The sequence below is a fragment of the Papaver somniferum genome, chromosome 11 (genome assembly GCF_003573695.1).
Source record: "Papaver somniferum cultivar HN1 chromosome 11, ASM357369v1, whole genome shotgun sequence".
Taxonomy (NCBI): Eukaryota; Viridiplantae; Streptophyta; class Magnoliopsida; order Ranunculales; family Papaveraceae; genus Papaver; species Papaver somniferum.
In genome coordinates this window covers 17,592,582-17,613,503 of record NC_039368.1, presented here as the reverse complement: position 1 = coordinate 17,613,503, position 20,922 = coordinate 17,592,582, and the positions used below count along the sequence as shown (strand labels likewise).

Below are 20,922 nucleotides of genomic sequence, written 5' to 3'. Positions count from 1 at the left end.
TCAGTTTTCTTCACTTATGGTAATTTATCTACATCTTGGCTCTATGTTGAAGAAACTACATCAACAACTTCTGCAAATCATCTCGGGAAGCTAGCAATCCATGACAAAAGTTCTCAATGTGTTGAAGAAGAATGTAGACTCGCAAAAGTATTAATCGAAGGCATTACTGCTTGTGCAACACAAATGAAAACTTCATCAACTATCCGACATCTTCATGAAAGCACAATCCTCTTCTGCATTCAATAAATTCGTTCTTCAAAACTGGAAAGTCTCGACTCAAAGATTTGCACGCCAAGATTTGACTGAAGTATTTATCAGGGGAGCACCATCATCAAATTAAGGTGCATTCACTGGACTTTATCGCTTTGTACTCTTTTTCCTTCGTCAAGGTTTTGTCCCACTTGGTTTTCCTTGTCAAGGTTTTAATGAGGCAACATTTGTGTGTCCAACACTGTTTCGAGTCTTTAAATTCTTATGAAATTTCAGGTTTTTCTCATTTGAGTTTTTCTGGTATGCTTGTAATGACTTAGCCACAGTGGTCATCATGGGGAGTGTTATAAACCATTATTTAATTACTAAGATGCCCTTCGTGTCTAAGATTAGGGTTTACATATCTTGGACACCAAGTCTTCTATCTATATAAATAGAGGCTTAAACATTGTATTCTATACACACATTAATGAGAATTTCTCCCTTCTTCTTCCCCCTATTTTTTGTCTCCTTCTCCTTTCACAATAAGTAAGATTAAAATGCGGTAAGAGATCTAAAAATCTCACCTTTATGATTTCGCTGTTGAGAATATACTATCACGAAAATGAATAAATCCATCGTTCTCCAAATAAAATGACCCATTATTCCAATCAAGAACCAAACTAAAAAAAATATTACTAAAACAGTATACTTATTATCGGTGTAGGGAGTATAATTTCTTGCAACACCCATCTCAAGCTCATGTAATGAACGAATTAGGTGGAGGCGCTGCTTCTGTCCCTGTACTTATTCAGTTTCAAAGAAGAAATAGGTTGAGCCGTTGACGGGAAAGTATCCATGTGTATTAGAAATCTAAGTATGTAAAAAAAATAATCAAACATAAACAAATGGTTAAGTTATAAAACAGGCCGGATTAGTTGTCCCTTTAAGTTTTTAACTAGTGTTAGGATACTATGTCATTTAAGCACTTTTTAAGGGAATTTTTGTAAACAAAATAACGGTCAAATCTACTACCCTAATGCATCAAGTGCATGTTTTACGACCCATACCCTAATTTGACTAAAACGTTAAGACCTTTTTACAAAATATATCTTTTGTTTAACATGTGCATTAATAAAACCTATGATAACGGTAACACCGAGCATTCTCAACATTAATAGGTGATTGTGCCTGAAAAAGAATTCAGATACCTCCCAGTTCTCGTCATTATTGTATCCTTTAGTAACGAAAGCTAAGCACCCACATCTGAGAAAGAATATGCAGATACCTGGATTCTCCTCATACTCCTCGTCCTCATACAAACGTCATCAACACTTGGTTCTTCATTTTCCATGACCATCTATCAACAAAAAGAAAATTAAGAAAAACTAGGATTGCTCTCTTCAAATAATAAGAAGGAACACAAATTATTTTGGACAACGACAAATTAAAAATCCAGAATCCAACGAACAAATCAAAATTAAAATCCCAACATAGAAATTAAAATTACGTGTTAAGAAACTTGCACTATTATTCGTATTAATTTGAAGAAAAGTGAGTGAGATTTGTTGTTGAGTTTTCTAGCATATGAGAATTCACAAAAGAACTGAGAACATTAGGGGTCGCATTATTATTGTCAAGAGAAACCGGGTTTTTCAATTTAATTTGAAATTTAGATAAACGACTAAGATTTATATCTACCAATTCAATGAGAGAATTTCAAAATTTTGCATAGCAATTTCAACAACTTCAGTTATGTACAACAATCTCTGCAAATATGATACTCTTGGACCTTTACGAAATTAAAAGCACAGAAAGTTGGAATTTGTTCATCTGAGTCTTCAAAAATTAACAGAAAGTGAATATAATAAACGAGGTAGACACGATCAAAAGTTGCTAGGATATCCACGAGTAAAAGTTCCAGTACGAAGACCGCACTTCTTGCTCCTTTTCCTAGCAGGAGGTTTCTCCTCAGCAACAGGTGCAGGAGCTTGCACCTCAGCAACTTGTTCAAGTACCTGACCAAAATATCACACATTTAATCAATGACTTTTTCGATTTTCTAAAAGCACATATGTCAGCTGAATAACAAACAAAATATTTTGACAGCATTTCATGACCATCATATTTTTTTTAATGAAAGGAAATTAGGATACAATCAATATGTAAACCTTTTTTTTTCATGACCATCATATTATTTTAATGAAAGGAAATTAGAACACAATCAATATGTAAACCTTTTTTTACAAAGATTGAGAGATTAGATTAGAACTAAATCAACGGAACCAAGGGGGATTTACAATATACCTACATGTATACTTCATACTTACAAAATACCCACAATAACCTACCAACATAGTAGAACATGATTTCTTATGACAATGCCACATTTTACGGAACTTGAAATGCATTGACAAATAGTCTTGTGAGTTATATAACATTATGAATGCAATACAATGATAACATAATCTATGCTTCCAATAAACAATGAGATCATAAACAGAATATTTTGACAGCATTTCATGTCCATCATATTTTATTTTAATGAAAGGAAATTAGAACACAATCAATATGTAAACCTTTTTTTTTCATGACCATTATATTTTTTTAATGAAAGGAAATTAGAACACAATCAATATGTAAACCTTTTTTTTCATGACCATCATATTTTTTTAATGAAAGAAAATTAAAACACAATCAATATGTAAACCTTTTTTACAACGATTGAGAGATTAGATTAGCACTAAATCAACGGAACCAAGGGGGATTTACAATATACCTACATGTATACTTCACACTTACAAAATACCCACAATAACCTACCAACATAGTAGAACATGATTTCTTATGACAATGCCACATTTTACGGAACTTGAAATGCATTGAAAAATAGTCTGTGAGTTATATATAACATTACGAATGCAATACAGTGATAACATAATCTATGCTTCCCATAAACAATGAGATTGTAAACACAATATTTTGATAGCATTCCATGACCATCATTTTTTTAATGAAAGGAAATTAGAACACAATCAATATGTAAACCTTTTTTTTCATGACCATCATATTTTTTTAATGAAAAAAATTAGAATACAATCAATATGTAAACTTTTTTTACAAAGATTGAGAGATTAGATTAGCAATAAATCAACGGAACCAAGGGGGATTTACAATATACTTACACGTATACTTCATACTTACAAAATACCCACAATAACCTACCAACATAATAGAACATGATTTCTTATGACAATGCCATAGTTTACAGAACTTGAAATGCATTGACAAATAGCCTTGTGAGTTATATATAACATTATGAATGCGATACAGTGATAACATAATCTATGCTTCCCATAAACAATGAGATTGTAAACAAAATATTTTGACAGCATTTCATGACGATCATTTTTTTTTAATGAAAGGAAATTAGACCACAATCAATATGTAAACCTTTTTTTCATGACCATCATATTTTTTTAATGAAAGGAAATTAGAACACAATTAATATGTAAACCTTTTTTACAACGATTGAGAGATTAGATTAGCACTAAATCAACGGAACCAAGGGGGATTTACAATATACCTACATGTATACTTCACACTTACAAAATACCCACAATAACCTACCAACATAGTAGAACATGATTTCTTATGACAATGCCACATTTTACGGAACTTGAAATGCATTGAAAAATAGTCTGTGAGTTATATATAACATTACGAATGCAATACAGTGATAACATAATCTATGCTTCCCATAAACAATGAGATTGTAAACACAATATTTTGATAGCATTCCATGACCATCATTTTTTTAATGAAAGAAAATTAGAACACAATCAATATGTAAACCTTTTTTTTCATGACCATCATATTTTTTTAATGAAAAAAATTAGAATACAATCAATATGTAAACTTTTTTTACAAAGATTGAGAGATTAGATTAGCAATAAATCAACGGAACCAAGGGGGATTTACAATATACTTACACGTATACTTCATACTTACAAAATACCCATAATAACCTACCAACATAATAGAACATGATTTCTTATGACAATGCCATAGTTTACAGAACTTGAAATGCATTGACAAATAGCCTTGTGAGTTATATATAACATTATGAATGCGATACAGTGATAACATAATTTATGCTTCCCATAAACAATGAGATTGTAAACAAAATATTTTGACAGCATTTCATGACGATCATTTTTTTTAATGAAAGGAAATTAGACCACAATCAATATGTAAACCTTTTTTTCATGACCATCATATTTTTTTAATGAAAGGAAATTAGAACACAATTAATATGTAAACCTTTTTTACAAAGATTGAGAGATTAGATTAGCACTAATGAACGGAATCAAGGGGGATTTACAATATACCTACATGTATACTTCATACTTACAAAATACCCATAATAACCTACCAACATAGTAGCACATGATTTCTTATGACAATGCCACATTTTACGGAACTTGAAATGCATTGACAAATAGTCATGTGAGTTGTATAACATTATGAATTGCAATATAGTGATAACATAATCTATGCTTCCCATTAACAATGAGATTGTAGACAGGAAGCTAACATATCTATGCAGTAGTTGAATCGAGGCAGATAAAAATTTAAAAGAATCATATGACATTCTCTACACCCTACCCTTACGACCTTACTTAGTACATAGTTGAACTATACTGGTAACATAATCATATTGTTAAGGGGATTCAGAAACGAAGGATACGACACTTCAAAAGTGATCATACTCTGAACCTACACTAACCTTAGTTAAGGTTTGATCATGTTAAATAATTCAACAAACTATATATTGTGTCAGCGATAAATGGCATAAGACAATGACATAAAAGAACAATAACCTAACCTAAGCTTGAGCGCCTACCACATGACCACCTTGATCAGCGTGACCACCTTGAGCTCTTTGAGAGTCTACAATCATTTGAAGTAACTCTAGAGCATGTTTAGCTCCAGGAATATCGTGGACAACGCACTGACGCTTTTCCTTAAAGATGAAAAAAATAAAATTAAAATACAATATAACATTGATACTCTGTCAATAGAACCACACTGAATTTTATTAAATCAAAGACTAACCTCCCACTGCTCATAGGTCTTCACAGGTATGAGTGCACTTTCCTGTTTACACCGAGGTTAACTAACTCCATGTAAGGATGTAGCTGCTTTAAATGCTGCAGAGTCAGCAGCATCCCATCCTACAACCACACCCACATTAGGTCTTATCTCAGGAAGGTCTTGCACAAGAAGGTTCTATTGATAGAGCAAAAAATTTTTTAGCATCACAGCATTATGGAAACATAAAAGTTTCCTTGTAAAAAGACTAACCTGGATCATAGGGCAAACTCCTACCCCCTTCTTTAAGTGTTTTGCCTGTGATTCTTTTGTGTGACGTCATTTATATTGAACATATTTGGAAGAAAATATAATCAAATAACAAGCATCATAATTAAGAGATTGAAAGAAAAAAACTACAACAACTTTTTAGAGATTAGGGTTTTAAATGAAGTTTTAAGATGAAAAAAACGTCATCTGTTAGATCATCAAATGAGTTACCCTAAAAAGGAAAATAAAATATCTCTCATAATATTTTCATGAAACAGCAAAAATGAAAAACAGATCTGCTATCCAGATTGACATGTATGGTATTGGGTGTTATTTCGTCAAGGATGTTGTTGAACTCTACATCTTCTATTATCCTTGACCATCGATGCCCGTGTTTAACGATACCAAACAATATAACTCTTATTTTAACTAGAGTCCATGAATTTCGGTTCACAATAACTTGATCCTCCATTAAGATTTCAAAAAAAAATTCTCTTAAAAGTCTCACAGAACAAAGTCTCTTCCTCTTCTGTTCTTGTCCAGAAGAAGAAGGAAGTGAAACCTTAAATGGGTAAAAAAAATATTCGGGTCACAATAACACTTTGTTTACACTCATGACAGGATGTTCCACTCTGTCATTGATAGTTTTCACTCTCAGTGACATGTTTCTTTCTCATTGGCTTTCTCAAATCTACACCTCTCTTATTGGCTTTCTCAAATCTACAACTGATTGGCTCTGTGTGTGTGTGTCTGTTATTTGTATTAATAGCTTTTCTCTTTCCTATTTTCCGCCAGAAAGAAAATTCACCATTAAACCTGTTCTTGAGAGAACTTGTAATTCAATCTTTAAATAAATGGGTAAAAAAATAAAAATCCAAAAAAAGACTACCTCCGTACCATTATTAGTTGACGTAGTCATTTTTAGATTTTGCCCCATTAATAGTTCATTTTATACCATTTTATATTCATGTTTATATTCGTTACGTAGGTGTGTTTTAAAATGCTTTTTAGTGATATAAAATTTACGAATATCCGTGGTATACTTTGAGAGATAAATTATTTTTAAATTGTACTACTAGGTCAACTAATATTGGGACGGAGGGAGTACAATACATAGTGTACCGCACACGTGCGGAGGTTGTTAAAAAAACAAAAAATATTATACCAATCTTTGAAAATAAGAAAAAAGAACAATTAACCTAACAGAATAAATAAATAAAAATCAATTCAGATACATACTATAATCATAAAATAAAATTACACACCAGAAATCAAAAGAAAAATACTACATATATTTTCTGAGAACAGAAAGGGGTAAAGAAAGCAAACCAAAGAAAACAGACTCCAACAAATCTAAGAAGTCTTAAATAAAAAATTAAAAAAAATGAAAATCAAAGTGAAAGACGACATCTTTTCTGAGACATATCAAAGTGGAAGACTACATCTTTTCCGAGACATATAGGAGAAGAAGAAAAGATAATTAAGATTACATCTCTTTAATTTCCTTTCTTCTTCGCCTATATTTTTCACAAAGAACAAATATACATCTTTTCTGAATAACAAGGAGTTTTTTTTTTTTATTTATTTTTGTTTTGATCAATCAACTGGGGAGGAGTTACATGGTATATATTTTATATTTTTCTATATTTGAAAGGGAGATGGTTTACTATAACAAACCAGAGGAGAGAGATACAACGGAAGAAGACTTAGTTTCTTTCTCTCTGTCTCAGTAAGGGGTTTTATATAAGATGTAGCTATTTCATGTGTTTTACCACTAAGTGACGCGTGCGTGTCTTTGACCATTATATTATTATATCTTGATACACATTCAAATAGGTTTTATCGGTTTGCCAGTAAAAAATTTCCTTTGATCACTCCTAGACTCCCGTTAAAATTTGATTACCTTTTTGTATCTCGATTCTCATTTTATGAAACCTTAATATTTACATCTGTATTTTCCGCTTTTTCCAATTTAATAAATATATCACTCCATTCAAGCAAATCAAATCGATGTTTTTGTTTATAAGAAATTAATCTATATAATTTTAGATACATAGAAAAAAATGTTTTTCTATAATTTGATTAATCTTTTTCCATTACAAAGGAGTGTGTCAATAACCTCGCAACCAGCTGCGCACCAATATCTTTCTGAATGATAAATCCAATTTTGTGGAAAATAAAGTTTTTAATTTTATAGTAAAAATTCTGACTGGAAACACAACACCTCGATTTTTTCATAAAAATCACTATGTCCTCTCCAAGCTCACCAAGAGTGAAGATGCCAAAACACCCAAACCATAACCCTGAGCACTACACTTATCGAAATACTTTTCACGCTTACGAATGACGGCATTAGAGATAGCAAGCCCCAGTGTGAAAGCACGAACCCCGCCTCTTGTGAAAAGAGAAACCCCAGTAACATCAAAACATGTGTCCCGACCATTTTTCCAGTTATAAACAAGGATATCAGCGGGCAGCAAGGTGGAACCATCATCAAATAGAAGTCCCAAAGCAACTTCCTTCCTAGCAGGTACACCAGCTCTAAAACACGCATCAGTCAAGGTGTCCCAGACAAGATCATGCTGGAACTTAAATCCCACATCACAAACACAATGCAGGGCTTAGTTACCAAAAACATCCATCTTCCTATTGCAACTAGAACGCGAACTACCTTCTTCAAAAAGTGGGATACCCAAACGGTAACATAAGACCGAAGCAAACTGACACGGTTCAATATACTGATTAATCCCACTAATAGGAATGGACATAAGAAAATCCTGAGCATGGTTGGTTTTGTTGCATTGCCATAAGACTAAATCATGCTTTGACATGGAATACTTTGTAGGCATTTTTTTCTTCACGGCGTCTAAGTAGGGGACTGCATAGAAAATGGTATAAAATTATAAAAATATTTTGTAGCGAATTTAAACGAAAATTATAATGACAACAAAGTAATCAAAGACATTATAAGCTGAAGTTAGATGGCTTAAATAAAATAAAATAAAATAAAATACTGAAGTTAGATACGAGAAAAAGAAAAAGATGGTTTTGTTTGAAGTCGGTTTGAAAGATGAGTAGTCAACTAAGTAGGAGGAAGCTCATATCCTAAGTATGTCCAATTTTTTTCATATTCATTGGGACAGAATAATTTTCCCGTTTAAATGCATCATGTGAATATATTGTATCTGTATTTTTTAGAATAAAATATCAATTGGCTACTTATCTTTTCCGCTGAAATCAAAATAAAAGGAAAGTTAAAACATAAGAGCAACTCCAATGGGCATGGTATATAAGCATATTTTTCAGGTTACCACATACAGTGGCACTGAAAAACGATTATAAAGGAAGGAAAAACCTTCAAATCAAAGGTTTTTTTCATCACGTGTCAGATTGAGTCGATCGAATCAATCTGAAACGGTCGGTTCCATCTGCACCGACCGGCTCACATTGAGCCGATGCTCGATTCCAGAAGAGTCGTTTCTCATCCTAGATAGAGTTGGCCGATCTTAGCTGAGACGTCAAAGGCCCATCACTTTATTTTCAATGAAGTATCTTGTGATTCAATTAGAAGTAAGTTTAAGTCTATCGGAGTACGAGATTAGATATTACAGAAATTGTGTATATGTCAAAAAAAGTATCTCTCGAAAGTGGGCAAGCTAATACTAATACAATGTGTTATTTATAGTCTTCCCATTTATTACCTATCATTATTTCATATTTCGGCTTCGGTAGAAAAGCAAATATAAAGAATTACGCGCAAGTTTCTTATAGGGTTCTTTAAAATAAAAAACCTAAAAGGTGTTGGACTGGGGTGGTGGAGTGGAAACAAATAATTTGAGACTCATGGATAAGGACATGCATGCCGAGTGGATTTGGCGTAACAAAATGAAGATTATGCCTTGTAAAGAAACGTTATAAACCACAATTTGGTAGAAATAATTTTATTTTCCTAACTCAGTACCAGGTTGCATTGACTGGCATACTTCAAATTTGTGAAGAAGTGATACAAAATATAGCATTGCAGGTTAATTCGGGAGATGAAATTCTTTTCTGGAAAGATCAATTGTTGAATTAACAAACGCTCCAGTCGTAATTTCTAAATCTGGATAGAATTATAATACAAGATGCTACTGTTGATGGTATGATGGATGTCAACAACGAGGACATGAATTGAAATATGGCATTTTGCAGAAATCTAAAAGAAGATGAAATTGATGAGGCGGCGCATCTCCTTAACATGATTTTTTCTGTCAACTTTTGTAAAAGCGGAGAGGATCAGAGAATTTGGTAACAAGGAAGATAATTTTTTTTTGGATGAATATTATTGAGCGTTGGAGACTGAAGGTTTTCTGCTCCTTCCACACATATGCTTATGGAACCCAAAAATCCCACAAAAGTTAATCTTTTTCATTTGGAATTTATGTAACGATTTGCTCCTACATTGGATACCTACAGGAACTCCATTATGGTTAATGGTTGTTTACCTTTGTGAAACAAATATAGCCGTATGGCTTTTTTTTATGAATAGTTATAGGTTATAATGGGCTTTTCAAGAATTAGTCTGGCATACAATTTGGGAATGAAGTAGGAGAAATATTTCAAACTCTAATGTTGGAAGAAACATATAGGATACCATTTAGTTTGCAATATGGTCAGATGTATGGATTGAGAAGAATGAAAGCCTTTTTAATGGGAAGTACAATACTCCGATGAAATCATTAAAGGGATTAAAAAAATTTGTTTACAACTAATGTGTTGATACAAATTTTTTTCAAGGAACGCACTTGAATGATGTTTTGTATAATTGGGAAGCAATAATGTAGTCATTTTTTTACCCTTTTTATATTTTTGGTTTCTTTTCAGTTTTGTTTCTGTTAAATCTACTATAACTGAGCAAACTTTGTATCTTTTCATATGTTCTCTACCTTCTTCGTATAGAACTGATCTTTTTAATTTCATTTTGTCCTTTTCGAGTCTTTTTTTTTAATCAGGATGCAAAAATCAATTCCTTCGTCATGCAGGAAGGGCAGTTCTCATTCATTCACTCTGTTTTGGCGTTTCTTCCGCTAGACTTCATGGCCTCAAGTTTGAGACCTAAAATTGTTTTCAATAAACTAACTCAGGTTGTCAGGAATTTTGGTGGGGCCACTCTAATGAGAAAAAAATAATTGTAAGATGGGATTGATTTATCATAAGTAAGGAAAAGGGTGGACTAGGTTTAAGATCCCTTAAACAGCTCAACAAGACTCTTCTTGCCAAACCATGAAGATTTATATCTGAAAATTCATTTTTATAGAGATATCTATTGAGGGAGAAGTATCTCAGACATTTTTCTTTCTGAAGTTCCAAAAAGAAATAAATTTTTTCTAATACTTGGACCGAAATTCTTGATGGTAGAACCCACCTAAAAAAGGGTAGTATATAGTTCTTTGGTAATGGTAAATCTATAAGAATCTTGACAGACACATGGGTTCCTACAATTACTGGTTTCACTCAAACTATAACTTTTACTGCAGCTGATACTCCTCAGATGTTGCACGAGTTAATCATAAACATGTACATTAATAAGGAGGTTAACGATAATTTAATCTTGTCATTCACTACTCATGGAAACTTCACCACCAAGTTTTACCAGATTTTGTTCAGCTCAATTTTTGGAGAATCTTCTCATCTCAAAAAGTTAACAACAATACATTACCTTGGAAGATATTTTGAGCTATCAATTTGCTTCTAAAATCCACAACTTTATGTGTAGGCTTCAACATGATGGCCTAGGAGTTTTAGATAAAGTTAGCATATTTATACAGTAGACGAAATCTCTATTGAGTGTCAATTAATCAATAATGCTTTTGATTCTACAAGCCACATGATCCTACAACTCTCACATGCTCAGGAAATTTTATTTGCGACTGCCCTTGGAATAAGAACTGACATCAGTTGGTTATCTCACATGATGGTGGTTATTATTTACGCATGTGCTTTTGTATTCTTTGGAGTATATGGAAAGCTAAAGATAACTTAATATTTGAAAGAAAGAAAATGTCATTATTAGTCATGCTTACACAGAGCCTTTATTGGTTTAATACTCACTACAACAATGACAAACAACTTGTTCTTTCTTCCTTGTCTACACCTTGGAATACTACTTAAGAACAATGCCATTACCAACTGGCTTTCTTATGATGAGCATTTCATAAAGATCAACATTGATGCAGCTATCTAATATGAAAAAATTTCAAATTCTGTAGTTGCCAGAAATCATCAAGGGTTGTTCCATACTGCAAGTATTCTCATCTATTCCCATCATGATCCTCTAATGGATGAAGCAAAGAGATTCATCATGGGTGATAATCTTGCTAGCAGCGAAAACGCGTGGGTACCGAATACACCACCTACTTTTTTCGTTCAACAACTTGTATGAGCAAAACCTAATACAATTGCAAGTAGACCAACTTAATGATCCTTGACAATATGTATACATATTTTTTTATCTCAATCTCTTCTTAATCAATAATATATACTAACGAGTCTGTGAACCTGATTGTTAAGAAGAGTAATTGGACAATCCCTAAAATCAATATCTAAGATCAATCTAGTCGTATCCAAATAAATGAAACGGAATTCTTCCAATTAACAAAACTTGTTATTTATCTATCTATCTATCTATCTATTTATCTATCAAGATACGAATTCTACAAGAAACAAGTCTCATAATCGATTATGATTATATGTCCATATACAAAGATTAGATATGAATTACTTTCATAAATCCAATTATAAAGATAAACAATATAATGCGAAAATGGAAAAACACAAGACACCGGAAATTTTGTTAAGGAGGAAACCGCAACTGCAGATAAACCCCGAGACCTCGTCCATATTTGAACACCAAACTGTAATAAGTTACTAAAAACACTATCCTAACTACTATCATACTTCATACTAGAATGTAGTTGAGACCAAATCCACCCTCCAAGTAATTCAGTTACAGTCGCGCTCCTTACGTCTCTTAAACCTCGCAAGGCTCTACACAATTGATTCCTTAGATGGCGTCCTTTACACCATAAGAGTTGCTTCAACCTCAGTGAAAACTTTCGATACCAATCTGCCTCTAACATATAAGACTATTTGGTTTTTATTTAGATTAAAAATCAAGGATTGGAAATCGGTTTGAAATACACAAAACTGGCGAACCTCACAATCCTGAACACTTAGTCTCACTTATATGGGAAACCTAGATCTTTAACCTCTCAAAAAAAATATTCAAAAAATCATGTAAGATCAATTTTCAAATATCTATCTTGAAGAATCACAGAGTCTGAGACAAAGAAAACTTTGCGATTTCTATCAACCTTGACTAAAAGAGATTACTAAAACCTCGATAACAGAAAATAAATATTAGGATACATGAACTATCAAGGTAAAGATAGTCGGGCTTGGCTTCACGAATATCCCAAAAGCGAAGTTTTTAAGTCATAAACCTAATTTTGTTTCTCATAGGCAACCTAGGTTCATCGAGGACGACTCTAGCTATCAACTTGGACACAAAGTGTCAGAGATTGAATTTCCTAGTTGAAAGAGCATCTATATTTATATATTTTCAATACTGAGGGTTGCTTAGAATTCAAGCTAAGATAACTTGAGAATCAAGCAAACACTTTCTCTGTATAAATGAAACACTAATTAGGTTTTCAATGAAAACATGTGAGAATTGATCTTGAAAATAAAATAGAAGAATATACACGGTGGTCAGGTTAGAGAACCGTGTATAATGACCATTCTGATTTGGCAAATATGCCTTGGAACTATAAGCAATTTGATCTTCATTTAAACACTCACGAGTTTAATCATGATGCATATACATAAGTATTTTAGTGATCAATGAAGTCTTAAAAATGTTTAGGAGACTCATAGCAATGCCAAACGTATCTAAAAAAAATAAGTCTTTGAGCATCTACTAAATTCTACTGGGACTGTTGGTGAAATAAGGATAAAATTTCACGAGTCAGGGAGCTACGGTTCGTGAACCGGGGTCTCCAACCCTACTCAGATAGACAACTCAGATGTACACAGTTCGCGAACTAGGTTCGCGAACTAGGTTCGCGAACAATACTCGGTTTATGAACTTAAATGGACACAATTCGCCAACTGGATTCACCAACCTTAAGCCTTTTATACCATAACCAAAAACTCAGTTCACCACGGTTGGTGAACTGTTCCCAATTGAACTTGTAGTTTGCGAACTTGTTCTTCAACCTTCCCTGTATTTCTGAAATCAGATACCTATGGTTTGCGAACTGGTTTGCCAATCTACCCTGAGTAGAAATATCAGAAGTTCATGAATTTCTGTCTTATGATGTTTGAAACATTCCCAAATGATAAAATTATTTATGTGGGTCATTTTCTGAAAATACAGGGGTAAAAAAACCACACCCAACAATTCGTTTGGCAATCTGAGAGAACTTAATCCAATATACTTTCTAGAGAATCAACTAGACATTCAGACTCAATCTAGAGAAAAGTATATACAAGAGTTTATATCTCTATCTCTTAATTAAATCTGCAATCAGTAAATAGAATTTTGCGAACCCGATTGAATAAAAGAGAAGTAACTTGAACGGTACCAAGGACCAATGTTGAAGGATCAATCAATTTCAATTAACAACCAAAGGTTGGATTTCCTAATTGATCGATATAACGCACAACCTGTGATATTTCAACTATATAACAAAACATAATGCGGAAAATAAATAACACAGACACCTGAATTTTGTTAACGAGGAAAACTGAAAATGCAGAAAAACCCCGGGACCTAGTCCAGCTTTGAGCATCGCACTGTATTAAGCCGCTACAGACACTAGCCTACTACTAATGAACTTCGGACTGGACTGTAGTTGAACCCTAATAACACTGATTCAAGGTACAGTTGCGTTTCTTACGTCTCTGATCCCAGCAGGATACTATGCACTTGATTCCCTTAGCTGATCTCACCCACAACCAAGAGTTGCTTGAACCTCGCAAGGCTCTACGCAATTTGATGTCCTTTATAGCCTAAGAGTTGCTTCAACCTCGGTGAAGATTTTTGATACCAATCTGCCTTTAACAGATAATCATATTCGATTTCCTTTTAGATCAAAGATCAAGGCTTGGAAATTCGTTTGCAATAGACAAGGCTTTGGTTCCATAGAGGACACAAAATATCAGGTATTAAATTTCCCATTTAAAAGAGCATCTCTTATTATAAATTTTCAAGACTGAGGTTTGCTTAGAATTTAAGCTGAGATAACTTGAGAATCAAGCAAACACTTTCTCTATGCAGATGAAACTCTAATTAGGGTTTCAATTAAAACATGTGAGAATTAATCTTGAAAATAAAATGGAAGAATATACATAGTGGTCCGATTACGGAACCATGTATAATGACCGTTCTGATTTGGAAAATATAATTGAAACTATAAGCAAGTTGATGCTCATTTAAACACTTAAGAGTTTAATCATGATTCACACACATAAGATTTTTAGTGATCAATTAGAAGCTTTTAAGAGAGTCATACCAATGCTAAAAATCTTTAAAAAATAATTCTTTGAGCATCTGCTAAATTTTACTAGGACCATTGGTGAAACAGTTCGTGAACCATAAGGCTAAAGTTCATGAATCAGGGAGCTACGGTTGGTGAACCGAGTTTTCTAACCCTACTTGACTCGAGAAATCATATGTACACTGTTTGTGAACTGGGTTCGCCAACCTTACTCAGTTTATGAACTCATGTAGACACAGTTCGCCAACTGGGTTTGCCAACCTTAAGCCTTTTATACAACCGTCAAAAGTTCAGTTCACCGCGGTTCGTGAACTGTTCCCAACTGCATTTGCGGTTTGCGAACTGGTTTGCCAACCTTTGATGTATTTATGAAATCAGATATATATATGGTTTGCACACTGGTTTTCCAACCTACCCTAAGAAGAAAAATCAGAAGTTCATGAATTTGTCTCTTATGATGTTTGGAACGTTCTCAATCACTTATATGAGTGATTTTCAATTAATCTACAAATTAATTTTTGATTTTTGCGAACTAATATTGTTAAGGATCTCAAAACATCTATGTTTGGATCATATTTTGAGATTTTTAACAAGATAAGCATGACTCGAAACTTTTTCTTTGTACATCTACTAAAAGTCATAGGATATAGTATCAACAGATAGAATGGGAAGATAGTGAGTAAAATAAATGTCTGATACTCAACTACCAAATTCTAACCTAGTCCGAGACTTGACTTGGTAGACCAAAAATCAAGAAATAGTTTTGATCATCTAACATTGACAATAAGCTTGAGATACCAAAACTTATGGGGGTTCAACCGAGCATTACTCTAACAAACAAAATGGGATACAAAATTGTGAATGAAAGTAATTCCTTATCCATTATCAAGATTTAAAATGAAGAATATACTATGGTCCCTTGGAGTTACTTGGAGATTATCAACCTAGTTGCAAAAATCAGGATTATTATCTCTAAGATTCTTCTTGTCAAATTCAACTTTGTGCCACGAAAAATAAATGATGTTGCTCACACACTCGCTTAATATGTTATTAAGCACGATGTCCGAGATAGTTGGATATTTTTTCAACCCCTTAGCCAATCACCAAGTGGTCTGGTGGTTGCCATGCTCCTTCCCACCGTGGAGGAAGGGGTTCGAACCCTGTAATTGATGAAATCCGTTCCAATTTAAGAAGTTTAGATGTAGTCCAGGGACCACTAGTACAGGGCATCAAAAGAAAAGAAACAAAAAACAAAAAACTTCACTATATTTCTAACCTACTTCAAGCTGAGGCTTTGCCTTAATCAAAAACTTTGTTTCTGTTTTTTTTTTTTGTATTTATCACTTCTATAAAGGGAATACCAAAAAAGCACAAAATAAAAATATTTAAAATATGAGAACACTGTATTTGTTTTGTAAAATAATTTGATTTTTAAAGTTAAGTACAATACCTAGAAGAATCTACATATTAGGGAGTAAAAAAGTGAAAACAAAATACTACTACCGAGAAAAAAATTACCGCATGTGCATAGCGCGTACGGCACCCTTGTCACGATAGTGACGCCACGGGCCTATATCACATGTGCTTTGATGGCTTATTCTCGCATGACAAGCATACCAAATTTTCACCGGATAAATTCCCTAATTTCCCACTTTTTCATAACAACTCTCTCTCTTTTAATTTGCTTGGCGTGGTCGACTAAAACCATTTTTTTTTTGGTAAGAAGAGTATATTAACAAAAAACTAGCTGAGTCTTACATATTTAGGGAAGGCTCGTCCCTGAACATCACTATGCAAGACAAAACACAAAAAATCAGGAGGGTGTTCAACCCATACACTAGCTATACGATTAGTAGCTTCTTTTTTGGACAAAATATCTGCAGCAAAGTTACTCTCTCTATAGTGATGTTGAAAGCAAACCTGTTCAAAACCAAAAGACAAGTGAAGAATGTCTTGCAAAAGACCTTTACAAAACCAAGTACAGTCATATGTATGTAAACAAATGTTAAGAGCATACTGCGAATCAGTTTCAAAGATTAATTTCTTGACTCCAATGTCCGTAGCCAGCTGCATTCCATCTCGAATAGCCCATAATTCAGCAACGTTGTTGGAGTTTGTGTGAATGTACTTCGCAAAACCATCCACAGAACTTCCATCAGCACCGCGTAAAATACCACCAATACCTGCATGACCTGCATCATTTGACACTTCATCTATATTAAGTTTGATGTACCCTTCTGGAGGAGGTATCCATTGAACATAAATAGGCTCCTTGATAATAGTGGGAAAGCTATCCACAATGGAATGAGAATACTCATCAGCAACCCTATATACGGAAGCAAGAACAGTTCTCCAAACAAAAGGTTGATGAGAAAAAACAAAGCGATTTCGCGTACACCAAATAAACCAAAAGATATATGGGAAGATAACTGCCCACTGAACTACATCATCATCTGCTCGCAAGTGTAACACAATATACAACCAATCTAGAGACATATGAGTGCTGAAATTGGATCCCATAAGCGAAAGACAACGAGTCCCAGATGGGTATAACTTTGTCACAAGTTAATAAAAGGTGAGAGATGGTTTCCTCATGCTTCCAACAAAGAAGACAAAAAACAGGAACATCCATCCCTCGTCTTCTTAAATTAGCTCGCACTAAAGTTTTCCCATGGGCTAACAACCACAAGAAATGTTTGATATGAGGTGGGAAGCGAGTTTTCCAAAGATGTTTCCATTTAGGGTCAAACTGAGAATGAGTACCTTGAGACGTAACCAACCAATTAAAACAAGCATTGACTGAGACATTCCCGTATTTGCTATGGGACCACACCCGTTGATCAGGAGAAGTAGAATGCCTTGATATAGGAATGGAAAAAATATGATTCTGCACAAAAACTGGAGAAAAAGAAGAGATAGCAGAAAGGTTCCATTCATGTGACTGGGGATCAATCAGGTCAGAAACTCGAAGAGAAGGATTGACCTGGGGTTCGAAGCCTAGAATCTGGGACAAGGGAACATTATAGCACCAAGTGTCATGCCAAACATTGACCTGGTGATAGGTGTCTAAAACACCTTGATATTTATCTATTGTTTATGCATTCTTTGCTAAATTTTCTTGTAAATTATGTATTTTTATGTTTGATTATGAGTTTTAGGTACTTTAGAGCAAAAGAAGAAGAAACGTCGCTTAAAAGGGGCAAAAGTGTCATTTCATGTGCAACTGCTGTTAGAGGCGACTTATTTCTCATTATTTACTTCTTCTCTATCTGAAAGGCATGTCGGCTTTAGTGATGCGAGTTACGTCTGAAAAGCATGACAACCTTAGTGATGTATAAAAATTGAAAAACGAAGTGAATATGAGAGGTAAGAGATGGCTGCTCGAGAAACTACTAAAAGCACCCAGAAAAGTGTTAGAGGCACCCCCAGAAATGTCCCGGAGGAGTTGATAAAGTCACCCCGGAGTTTTTCACTATATACAGCTCAAAAGTCATCTTTGTACCCCATAAATTGCTATTCGCACCACCAGGAATTGTTAAACGTAGCCCAAATTGCTAAAGGGACACCGCTGTTGGATAAGGGGAAGGTCATCTTCTCCATTTGAATTTTGAATTTTGGTGGGAAAGAAGGAACAAAATTAGGGTTGAAGATTTGAAGGAATTCTAATGAGAATAAAGTGCTGAAAATCATTGGGTACCTTCCTTTGAGATTAACAGGGATGGTAATGGCCTTATTAACAACCAAAATTGGCTTGAAAATCAGTATTTTATGAAAACAGAGTTCTCAGTTTGGCGGGAATTTTTTATTCTTCACGGCAAAATTAGGGCTAGTTCTGAATGTGTTTCCATGGGATTCAATGTCTGAAATCAAATAGGTTTGTTCATATGACCTAAACGGAGATGGTACGACTCTTTGGTTCGATCGAGCTGTAAACATCGATTTGGAGAATCAGCAGGTTCTCGGGTTTATCTTTATACGGAAACTCTGTTAAGAAATTTGACGTGTTTGACTAGGACTATACAACTGGATTTGGTTTATTTGGGTCTGTTCGGATCAAACAGGACTGGTAAGTCCTTTAGACTCGATCAAATTGGGTTGCATGATGGGGTTTTGACAAAACAGGGAAAAGGTTATTTCTCGGGTTCCTACGCTGCTGTATTTGGAAGTTTCATGGGTTTGTTACATCGTTACCTAATCAACAAGACCAATGACGTGTTCTGGAGTTAAAATAGTATCAAATCTTTTCATAGTTGGTTATTATCGAAAACAGAGGAGGTTTCATTATCGGGTTTGGTTGAATATTTGGAAAATTTCATTGTGAAATAAGGAAGATATCTTCTATGAAGAATTATATTCTATCTTTACGAGCTTTATACTGCAACAGAAGATCCGTAGGCGATGATAAAAAGGAAATAAATGATTCTCAAAGCAATATTCTCCGTGGAGTAGAAGAAAAGAAAAAGAAGTTATTCTCGGGAGATTTAGGGTTGTTGCATATATAAATAGAGACAAGAGTTAATCCTTGGGGATGGACGGAGAGTTTGGGAAGAAAGTGAGGCTTAGAATCGAGAATAGAGAAGTTACAAATATTCTTCCTGCCAGAACACGAAGAACAACGCCTAACAGAAGCAGTCGCAAAAGCTTATCGTTTTAGAACCACAGAAGTGCTGTATCGTTTATCATTTAGTTGTATTAGGTCTTTTACTGCCGATCTATTGCAACTGTGTAGTGGATGAACATCTTTAGCGACTGGAGATCATTGTAAGCTATTTAAATTACTTTTTGAATACAATGAAAAATCAATATTTCTCCATTTTTCGATCCATGAGTAGCTAAGTTTCTTTTCTAGGGTTGGGATGAAGATATTTTCTTGATGAGTTTATTTAAATAATTATTTTCTTTATCATATTTACTCCCCTTTTGTGCTAATAATTCCTTAAAAATTCTCTCTTCTTGCATGCCTCATTTAAATTGTTTTGAATAGTTTTAGACTATTGATTTTTTATAGGCGAAGGAGAATTTGGCCTAAGATTAGTGAGAAATTCATAAAAATAGAGCTTGTAACCTTTTTATCCTCCACGACATGAGATTGAGTTCAAAACTACCTTGAGTAATTTGGAGTATTGTGTAGAAGTCTTAATTAGTGAATTTGCAACATCAAAATAGTGGATTCCCAACCCTAGTTCTCCATTTCCTTGTTAAACCCAAAAATCAATTTTAATCAGTGGTCTTAGTATTTTCTTTGTGTAATCTTAAAACCCATTCTTTGAAAAGTCCGAGTATCGAATCCTATACTTATCACTTGTAAAACTGCATCAGTTTTTGGCGCCGTTGCCGAGGATCGAACCCGGGTCACCCGCGTGACAAGCGGGAATACTTACCACTATACTACAACGACAAACAATAGCTACCAAGACTGCAACTTTAATTAGCTTGTCTTAGACTGTAGAATTAGAACACCGAGCTTATTGGGCCATTAAACGACTAAACTTTGACCTATCCACTGCTGGTGATCACCGTAGACTGCAACTCAATGAGTTAGAAGAAATTTGTAATGATTCTTACTAGAGTGAGAAAATTTACAAGGAGAAAACAAAAATATTTCATGATAAATCGATTATTCGAAAGACATTTGAACCAGGTCAAAAAGTTCTCCTTTACAATTCTCGTTTACATCTTTTCCCTGGTAAATTGAGGTCTCAGTGGACCTGACCATACTTTGTCAATATTGTTTTTCCTCATGGTGAAGTTGAAGTTGAAAATCCTAAGAACGGAGAAACTTTCAAGGTTAACGGTCAACGGTTGAAACCATTCTTGGAGTTACCCAGTC

General features: G+C 34.0%; 1 non-coding gene across 1 annotated transcript; it reads right to left on the bottom strand.

Annotated features, from left to right (window-relative positions):
• Nucleotides 1-20,418: 20,418 nt before the first annotated feature.
• Nucleotides 20,419-20,490, bottom strand: TRNAD-GUC. Its single transcript has one exon. It is a non-coding gene; the product is annotated as a tRNA-Asp (tRNA).
• Between the last annotated feature and the right edge of the window lie 432 nt (nucleotides 20,491-20,922).